The following is a 9617-nucleotide window of genomic DNA, read 5'->3' as shown; positions in this document are numbered from 1 at the left end:
ATATATACATGTACATTGGTATAACATAAGTATTAATTCATATGTATGTATATGTAAGTATGTACGATGTATGTATGTATGTATGTATGTGTGTGTGTGTGTGTGTGTGTGAGAGAGTGTGTGTGTGTTTGTGTGTGGTGTAAATAAATACGTATAATGTATACGTATACATGTGTAAATAGAAACGTAAAATTTATACGTATATATGTATGTGTAAGTAAGTAAATACGATGAAAATGTGTATTTATGGGTACATAAGAACGTACATGTGATGTTAATATAAATGTAGATCTATTTATGTATTGCATGTGCATACACCTGTCTCTGCGTATGCAATATTTCTATACACGTAAGTATAATAAGAGATTACACGTATAAATATGCGTGGAGGTTTGTGATATAGATAGAAGAAACGTATATAAAAATTGAAAACATGTATCCTATCGATTGTTCCGTATACTTTAAAAGGACGTTATTGCAGAAATTAACATTAATGCAAGGAGAGAACCTTTTGTAACATTTAAATATCGATTGATATGAAACGAAAGGTCTAACAACTATAATATAACTAAGGATTTAGTTTTTCTTTCTTTTTTTTTTTTTTTTAAAGTTTTAACATTGAAATAAATAATATTCAATAGCAAAAAAAAATGATATATCGATGTTACGATAATCGAGAGATTAATCGAGTAATATCATTATTATTATTAATATGCATAAATAATAAAGATTTTAAGATAGTTCGAGATCATTCAAAGAATATAAATAGGCAAATAGCAGTTAGTTAGATTAACTTGGCACACGATGAATATGGAAAAAAAAAATAATAATGACAAATTATTAATTATCTAACTTTCATCACGTGACAATAGTAGGTAGACATGTTATATAGTAGGTATATATATATATATACCTTGAAAGATAATGTCTTTGATAGGCGTATCCGTTTGAAAATTATCCTAGAAGCTTTACGTTCACGTAAGATGAATCATTTTGGATCGAGGATATATGTGATCTTGTGAAAGCTTTGATCCTTGAATAATCTTTGATATTGAACAAAAATGAGATTACTTATAAATGGTTTGAGATCAAACACGACTTTGGTTAACGATAAATAAATATATCTGATATTTCGGAATTTTCAAAGATCAACTTTAATCTAAATAAATAGTTTCTATAAATATCTTACAAAACAAGCAGTCAATCAATCAATCAATCAATCAATCAATTTGTTTTAAATAATATATATACGAGAAATGTTCATTCAACAAGTACATATCTTAGTTCTCTATTTTTTTATTTTTTTTTTTTTGAAATCAAACGTATAAAAAAATTCAAATATGTCGAGATTCATGATAATAATTATAAAATAATAAAACTAAATAATACATTTTATTTTGTGTTTCTTCGAAAATGATCGAAGAAACAAAGAAAAAATATATTTCTTGGATGACGAATAATAATACGAAATAGTGATTAGAGTTGAATTCATCGTTTTTTCTTTTTAGTTTCTTTTTCGAAAATCAAAACCGGTCTCCTCTTTGATCGAATAAACAATTATTAAAAATTATAGAAAATTAATAACGTTTAATTTATAATACAAAGAGAAATAAAAAATAAAAAGAAGATGTATAAATTAAAATCGGTCGGCTATTTTTTGACTGGAGCTTTAAAAATATGAAAAAAAAAAAGAAAAACAAAAACAAATGTAACAAACTTGAACGCAAAATTGGACAAACAAAAAAAATTGTCAAAAATATATATATATATATATAATTATACCAATAATTCGATCATTTAAAACAATGATATATTCGATTAATATTAATGTTTATTGTTCTCGATCTAAAAGTAAAAGGTAGTCGTAAGTGTATACTAGATTAACAAGGTGTGCCATAAATTTTAAACCGGATTCAAACGGGATAAGGTTATTGCTCGTAAGTTGATCGTTTACCTAACATCTGTGGTTATATAACGTTTTATTTAAAAAGCGAATAGAAATAATGTAATTTAATGCGAATGATTGAACAAACAACAGGGGATATATGTGTCTATAATTATGAAAGTGGTTGTAAGTCATATATCTCTTGTTTCGATATAATTAAAGGATTACATTTGAAACCCTAAATGAATTCTATATAATATTGAAATAACAAATACTATCTAACGGTTCATTTTTGACAATATCGTGTGAAAATTACGAATGAATTAATTTAATTTAAAATAATGGGATGTGAAATAATTGATAAACTGATTTTTTTTTTAATTTTAACTTAGACCACTTTCATAATCATGAACATATATTACTCTAACATCGATAATAATAAAAATAATAATAATAATAATAATAATCCTATCTACGGGAAATAAATTTTTTTTATTACGATAAATCTATAAGACTGGATCCTTCGGAAATTCAAAGGATTTCCGTTCGGATCGATATTACCGATTAATCGATAATCATCTTGACCTTCGATAAATGAAACGATCAACCACGATGAATTATTATTACTCCTCTCTATACATTTAATTGAAACATTAGACATTATAGTTTATTATACATATATATATATCTTCATGTTCAGAACTAACCGGATGCGGTAACACGAGAGAATCCTCTTTTGACCTCGACAAAATTATTGTTTCTTTCATATTTATAATCTTTCAGATCAACGTCAAAGATCATCATCGCGTCGGGTCTCGGTTGCATTATCAAGGTCACGTCGAAACAATTATATTGTTTATACCAAGTAAGGTTCATCGAGCTGAATCTATTGTATTATACACAATGTTATTAGATTATAATTATGTATTTTATAATTACGAATTGACCGATACAAATTTTGTAATCTTTTTGAAACCAATTTATTGCTGGTTTTTTTTTTGTTTAGGCTGGCAGAAGGTGACAATGGGGTGAAAAGTTTTGAAGCAAATTAATCGATCAAACGAAATATAAATTTATTCGTTTGTTTTGTCGGGGGTGTTACGCATCGTTATTCGTAACTAATTTTTTTCCTTTTTTTAGGGGGGAGGGGAGACTTTTCGAAATAATATTTTTTTCGAACGATACGTTTGTTACAAAATTGTAACAAATATTTTTAATTTACATATTTAAAAATGTATCTCCCTCTTTCTCTCTCTCTCTCTCTCTCTCTCTCTCTCTCTCTCTCTCTTTATCAGATTATATAAGTATTATATGAAATGTATATCGCAAGGATATTATTGAAGATATAAATTATCATATGTGTGTGTGTGTGTGTGTTTGCGTGTGTGTGTGCGTAATTAAAAGTCATGTTAAAAAATACAGTCATTGACAGTAGTATGCGCGATATATTACGTTGTGTTGTTGTATAAGTACCTTTAAAAAAAAAAATCATATTCTACTATTTCAATAGTTTTTGTTTAAGGTTTCTGTGTTTTTTTATTATGTTTTTCTTTTTGTTTTTTTCCAACCCCAGGTTGTTCCAGTTCGTACCAGGATCGGAGCTCACGTTGAGTAACGTTAGTAACTTTATTGAAGTATGAGATGTATAAAAGTTAGCGCTAGGTGAGTGATTGAAAAAAAAAACAAAAAAAAAAATAAATAAAATCAAATGCAAAAGCTAGTTTTAATTTGAAAGATAAACAAATATAGATCTATGTACACGATATGGTATAAATATACATTTAAACACACGTATGTTCGTGCATATGTATCTATGAACGCACTTATGATACTTTGTTTTACATACAGAGTTAAACATCTTCCATTTTTTCATATGAAATATTTAAATTTGAGGATAAAAATTGAAAGAAAAAGAAAACAAATCTTTCCTTCTGGGAAAATTTGACGAATTGTTTGGCGTCTTCGTTATCGTCGTCGTCGTCGTTAATTTGACCTTGAATTTTTTTAATTCGAAAAGATAACGCTAAAATGACTTTCGATATTTTATTTTTTGAACTGCAATTATTTTTCCTTTTTTAAATACGCATTTTTTTTCTCATTCTCAATTTAGTTATACGAATTTTAACGGAACGTTGATAACATTTATATTTGTTTTAGCGAAGAGCGTAAGCGTTTCAAGTTATAATTATAATAATATACGAATGCGTTTTTGAACGTAGTGAAATGTACGATAAAACATGAAATTTCCGGTATGTTAGGTATTTCGTTTTAGAAAATATTTAAACTCTAATGTCGAATATTCAATACTTTTTCTTCGAAAATTATAAAAAAATGTATTATAAAAAAAAGATAGAAAAAAATTTAGGATCAAATGACTTTGAAACAATACAATCGTGTATTCTCCGTTAATATTAAATAAAAACATTACTAATCTCGATTAATCTCTCGTTTCAAACGGTAATTATTATTCTTTATTCTATTTTTTTTTCTTTTATCTCTCTTTCGGCTCTCTATGTATATAAATGTAAGTTAGAATTTTAATTGTACGATTCTTTCATGCAAATATCTTTCGAATATATAACGCAGCGCATGTTGATTCCAGGAAACACGAAGTGTAAGATACGAATAACTTATTGAATTGTAAATTACTCGTTCGCGTACGAATATTTTGTGTCCAGATATTGGCGATAGATAAGACGATAATTTAAAAAAAAAAAAAAAAGAAATAAAATAATAAAAAAGAATACGAGAAGATAAAAAAAGAATAAGAATAAAAAGAAGAAGAAAAAATCCAACTGTTTCTGTCAACAGTTAGACACTTTTTTATTCAACGTTTATACGGAAAAACAATTATCTTTGTATTCATAGTTGTTAATAATAAAAAAAAAGAAAATCAGTAGGTATCGATCTATCTATCGATCGATAGATCTCTTATTGATCTTTCATTAAAAAAAAAAAAAAAAAAAAAAAGGAAGAAAAAACGAGAGGCTCGTTGCTTCGATCGAATCCTATCTCTTCGCGTTTGATTTTTTTTTATTTATCCATTTACGTTTTTGTTTAGAACAATTCACAAGGTAATCTGGCGACGTACTTATATGTAATATAAAATGAACGTGGGCAACAATCGATCACACATACAGAAACGATCGTAATAATTTTCTTCTTTCTTTTTCTTGATTTTATATGCGTTTTTAAATTTATTATCGTACGTATAAATCGTAATAATAGATCGATTCTTTCAGAAACTTATATTTTTGTCACGTGTGTTTGAGAATTTTTCCGTGTTCCACCTCTTCCCATTGATATTAATTAAAAGGAAATAAAATTGTTCATTTCTTTCTTTTTTTTTTTCTTTTTACGTGAGATCATATCGAATAATAGTATCAGAAAATTTATTACTACGAAAACATTAAGTATTGCATCGAGTAATTCCTTTTTTGTTTTTGTTCGTCCTTCGAATTAATGATATATAATTGTAATATAAAATATATTTTATAATTTTAATAACACACACACACACACATATTGTTACGAGTCATTTTTTTCTTGTGAAATAATAAACGATAATTTTATTAAGCCTCTCGTGTCGCACAGTTTTGCTTTTTTTTCTTTTTCATTTTTTTTTCTTATTTATATTACGTTATATTATATTACACTTGAAAAAAAAATTAAAATACAATAATATCGAATTACCAAAAGATAAATTTATTGGTACCAAAGAGTAACAAGAAATCACGTTGCACAAATTTAACGAAAAAGGACAAAAAAAAAAGAAAAGAAAAGAAAAGGAAATAAAAGGAAAAAAAACTAGTGTGAATTAATTTAGAAAATTGCTTCATTTAAATCTATTTTTATATCTTATGTATGTTAGGAACGAGAACTATTCTGCAAGTATGGCATTCGATCAATCGCGGAAGGTGTGAAATGATCTAACGTTAGGTGAGGTGTGTTGTTCAGTGATAAAAAAAAAGAAAAAAATGTACGAAAGAAGAGATAAAAGAAAAAGAAGAAGAAGAAGAAAGAAAGAAATCGTGTTTTCATAGAAATAAAAATAAATAAGTTAGCGAATAAACGATGACAAGTGACCAAGAGTATATTCCTGATCACCTTGAAAAGAACGAACGTAACTTCTCGCGTGTAATGAATCTATTAACTGACATGTAATGTAAGCGTATTAATTACCATTGAACCCAATGCCATCATGCATCAGAATAGTTCGTAATAATGTTTACACCTCCCCCATCCCCCCACCCTTTTCCCTATTCCTCCTCCTCCTCCTTCTTCTTCTTCTTCTTCTTCTTTTTCTTCTTATTCTTATTTTTCATTTTTTATTTTTTTTTTTATCCTATTCGATATCATAATTTTATAAACTAGTGCACGTGCCTCCGTGTTCTCGGTATACGATAATAATACGTTTCCTTCCTCTCTTACGTATTAAAAGCATAATTAAAGTCTATTGTAACATATTTTTATACGTTATTAAAATATTTTTTAATATAAATAATGGGTATCTGAAATTTTAATAATATCCCCATAATCACTATTCGATATATACCCGTACCATAAATCTAATGCAGCTAGTATCTTTTCTCTCTCTCTCTTTCTCTTTCTCTCTCTATTTGTCTCTCACTTTCTCATTTTTCTTCTTCTTCCTTTTTTTCTAACCTTTTAAATAAATTTTAATAATTATGTATATGTGTGTGTGTGTATATATCATGCGTAACACGCCTACCGATAAATTATATTATGCACTTGTTTTATTTTTTCATTACTTTTTGTATCATTCGTAATAAATGAAATTAAAAAACACTGACAGTTAGTGTGATTATAATAAAAGTTGGTAATTTTAGTTGTGTATATATATATATATATATATATATTTTTGTATATATAAACTTTTTATTATTTATTTTTATATTATATTACTTTTTCTTTTTTTTTTTTTTATTTTATATTTTTTTTTTTTTTTTTTTTTTTTTTTTTTTTTTTTTTTTTTTTTTTTTTTTAAATTATAATCAACGTCTTATCCACACGGGGTGATTCGAGTAAAAACGTTTATCTCGAGATTATTATTTTATTTTTATTTTCTTCCAAAGATTTTTATACGAAAATTTATTACTTTAAAAAAAAAAGATAAATCTAAAAATCGTGAGATAAATTGTTACAAAACAAATATAATATTAACCATTTGTTGTGACTGAGGAAATATTTGTTTTTTGTGTTGTTGTCGTCTGTAAGCGTATTTTTTTTTCTCCACCCTAATTAATGAGCAGTTAACATTAACGTCTCTCAATATCGTTGTTACAATCATTTATTATTCATTTTCCGTTTATTAAGACGTTGCATAAAATAATAAAACTCAACTATTAAAAACCAGCATAAAACGATTTAACGGTTGTAAACTTTTGCGAATAAAATTTTTTTTCATTTCCATTTTTTCTTTTTTGTTTTATCGACTTAACAGTAATATGGTAATCGATGGTAATGAGATCGTTATAAAAAACAACAAGAACGAAATGAATTGACACCCATAATGATAAAATGTAATTAAATGTTGTTGCAATCGAGTTCGACGTCGTTTTTTTCCACGCTTGTCTCGTTATTAATGAAACAAAAATTAATGAATCGTAAAAGACTTTGCAAAATTCGCCAGAAATCGTTTGTTTGTTTTTTCTTCTTCTTTTTTTGTTTCACCAAAAAAATGTTATATTTTTAACACGCTTAAAATAAGAAAAAAAAATCATTGTCAATATCAATTAGAAAAATTTATCACAAAATTATACATTAATCATCATATTAATTATAATTTATCACACAAGCGTTATTTGAATGATCTGAATTATACTTGACTTATAATAACAATAATAAAAAAAAAAGTTGTAGTACGTAATTTAAACGTTCTTTATATAGTTTTCTCAAATTATAGTAATAAATAAATAATATTACGAAAATTGATTAAAAAATTTATTAGTTTCGTTATAAACAAGAATGTATCAAAAAATTCAAAAATTATTATAAAAAAGAAAAAAAAAAGATTTTTATTTAACTTCAAATTCTAGTCCCTGTAATTTGTTCAATGATTCAATGAGTAAATTGAATCAATAGTTACGGGAAGTATCTCACTATAATAATAATACAAAATATATATATTTAATAATAACAAATATATATATATATATAATAATAAAAAAATATATAAATATATAATAATAAAAAATATATATAAGTGACTTTTACCGAGAAAATCGTGAAATGTTTCACAAATGCAAATCAACGTGTAAAACACTCATGCAAGCAAAAAATTTTCTCTTGTACAAAATGCAACATTTCACAATTTTTTCGGTAAAGATTAACATATTGCATCTCGTTGGATTCGTTTCTTTACAAGCTATAAGATTGTTGCAGTGAAAGTATGCAGTCCCATTTAAGAAACATGCAATGACCTTAAAATCTCGACAAAGAAAATGGATATTGAGAATAAAATTCGGTTCATCACCGTATTGGCCCTTCGAACAAAATATTTTCTTTCTCTCTGAGATTTGATTCTATCGTACGAAATAAGTAATATATTTGAGGTGGTGTAGTTAGGTGAAAACAAAACTCTGTATATATATATATATTGTATACTTACGATTAATGTTTTTTCTTCTAAAACCTTTGATTAAAAAACGAAACACAAAAAATGAACGATCCGTTGCTTTGACATTATTGCAGAATAAATTGAAGCGCAATATGCAACTAATTGGTTTCATAATATAAAATGATATATTATAGTGTCTATATCGACCATGATAACTTATCTTCAATAACGATAATGCGAATTTATAAAACGAGAAAATAACGCAATATAAAATTAATTAAAATTAATGAAAGATTTACAATTTTCAAAGATCATATCCCTAACGTTATCGACAAAACAAAAATTATGAAAGAAAAAAAAGAAAAAGAATTTCTTCATATAAAAATTTTATCGATAAACTCGAATTAATTTAATTAAAAGAAATGTCATAGAAAAAAAAAGAAAAAAAAAAGGAAAATTTGTGATTTCGCACACTCACCTAATTTGAATCGTCCTATCTAGGAAGAAGTGCCTCGAGAGATAAACGTACACACTCGTAGTGCACAACACGCCAAGTGGGAAAAAAAAAGAATGAGTGGAGATAAAATATGGGTATAAGGAAAATAAAAAAAAAAATGATCGAGTTATTAGGAATTTGTCGATCACGGTACGTAGATCGTGTCCCCTTTGGCCTATGGTTAGTTACGTACTGCAAATACAAGAAGGATGATCATTGCATCGACAGGGAGGGTCATTACCATCCGGCCGCGTAATATCCCTTCGTAGAGAGTATCTAAATATACATACACACTTATATAGATACCTACGTAGTATCCATACATATATATATATGTATATATATAGATGCAACATATGTGTATTTGGTACGTTAATATAAAATAATATATAACAACATATATAATGTTAATATATTACATATATATTTATATATACACAAACACACACAAATTATAAATAAATATGTGTATATATATGTAATATATTAACGTTATATATTGTTATTTATTACATACATATTTATATATATATATACAAACACACGCACACATTATAAATAAATATGTGTATATATATATATATATTATACGCTTTATATTATTATATTAACTATATGTAATGATGACAAGAAGGAGGGGTTATATTCTCATCTAT

The 9617-nt window shown here is 26.1% G+C and overlaps 1 protein-coding gene across 1 annotated transcript in view; it reads right to left on the bottom strand.

Annotated features, from left to right (window-relative positions):
* LOC106784118 (dopamine N-acetyltransferase-like) overlaps positions 1–9167 on the bottom strand; it is a 17540-nt gene extending 8373 nt beyond the window's left edge. The window contains exon 1 of the mRNA XM_014743273.1: positions 8944–9167. The gene's annotated coding sequence lies outside the window, so the exon portion shown is untranslated. The remainder of the gene's footprint in view (positions 1–8943) is intronic.
* Positions 9168–9617: the final 450 nt, after the last annotated feature.

The sequence above is a fragment of the Polistes canadensis genome, unplaced genomic scaffold (assembly GCF_001313835.1).
Source record: "Polistes canadensis isolate GaletaPanama2010 unplaced genomic scaffold, ASM131383v1 scaffold_30, whole genome shotgun sequence".
NCBI lineage: Eukaryota > Metazoa > Arthropoda > Insecta > Hymenoptera > Vespidae > Polistes > Polistes canadensis.
Note: the sequence above shows the minus strand (reverse complement) of the source record. Positions and strands in the feature narration are given on the sequence as shown.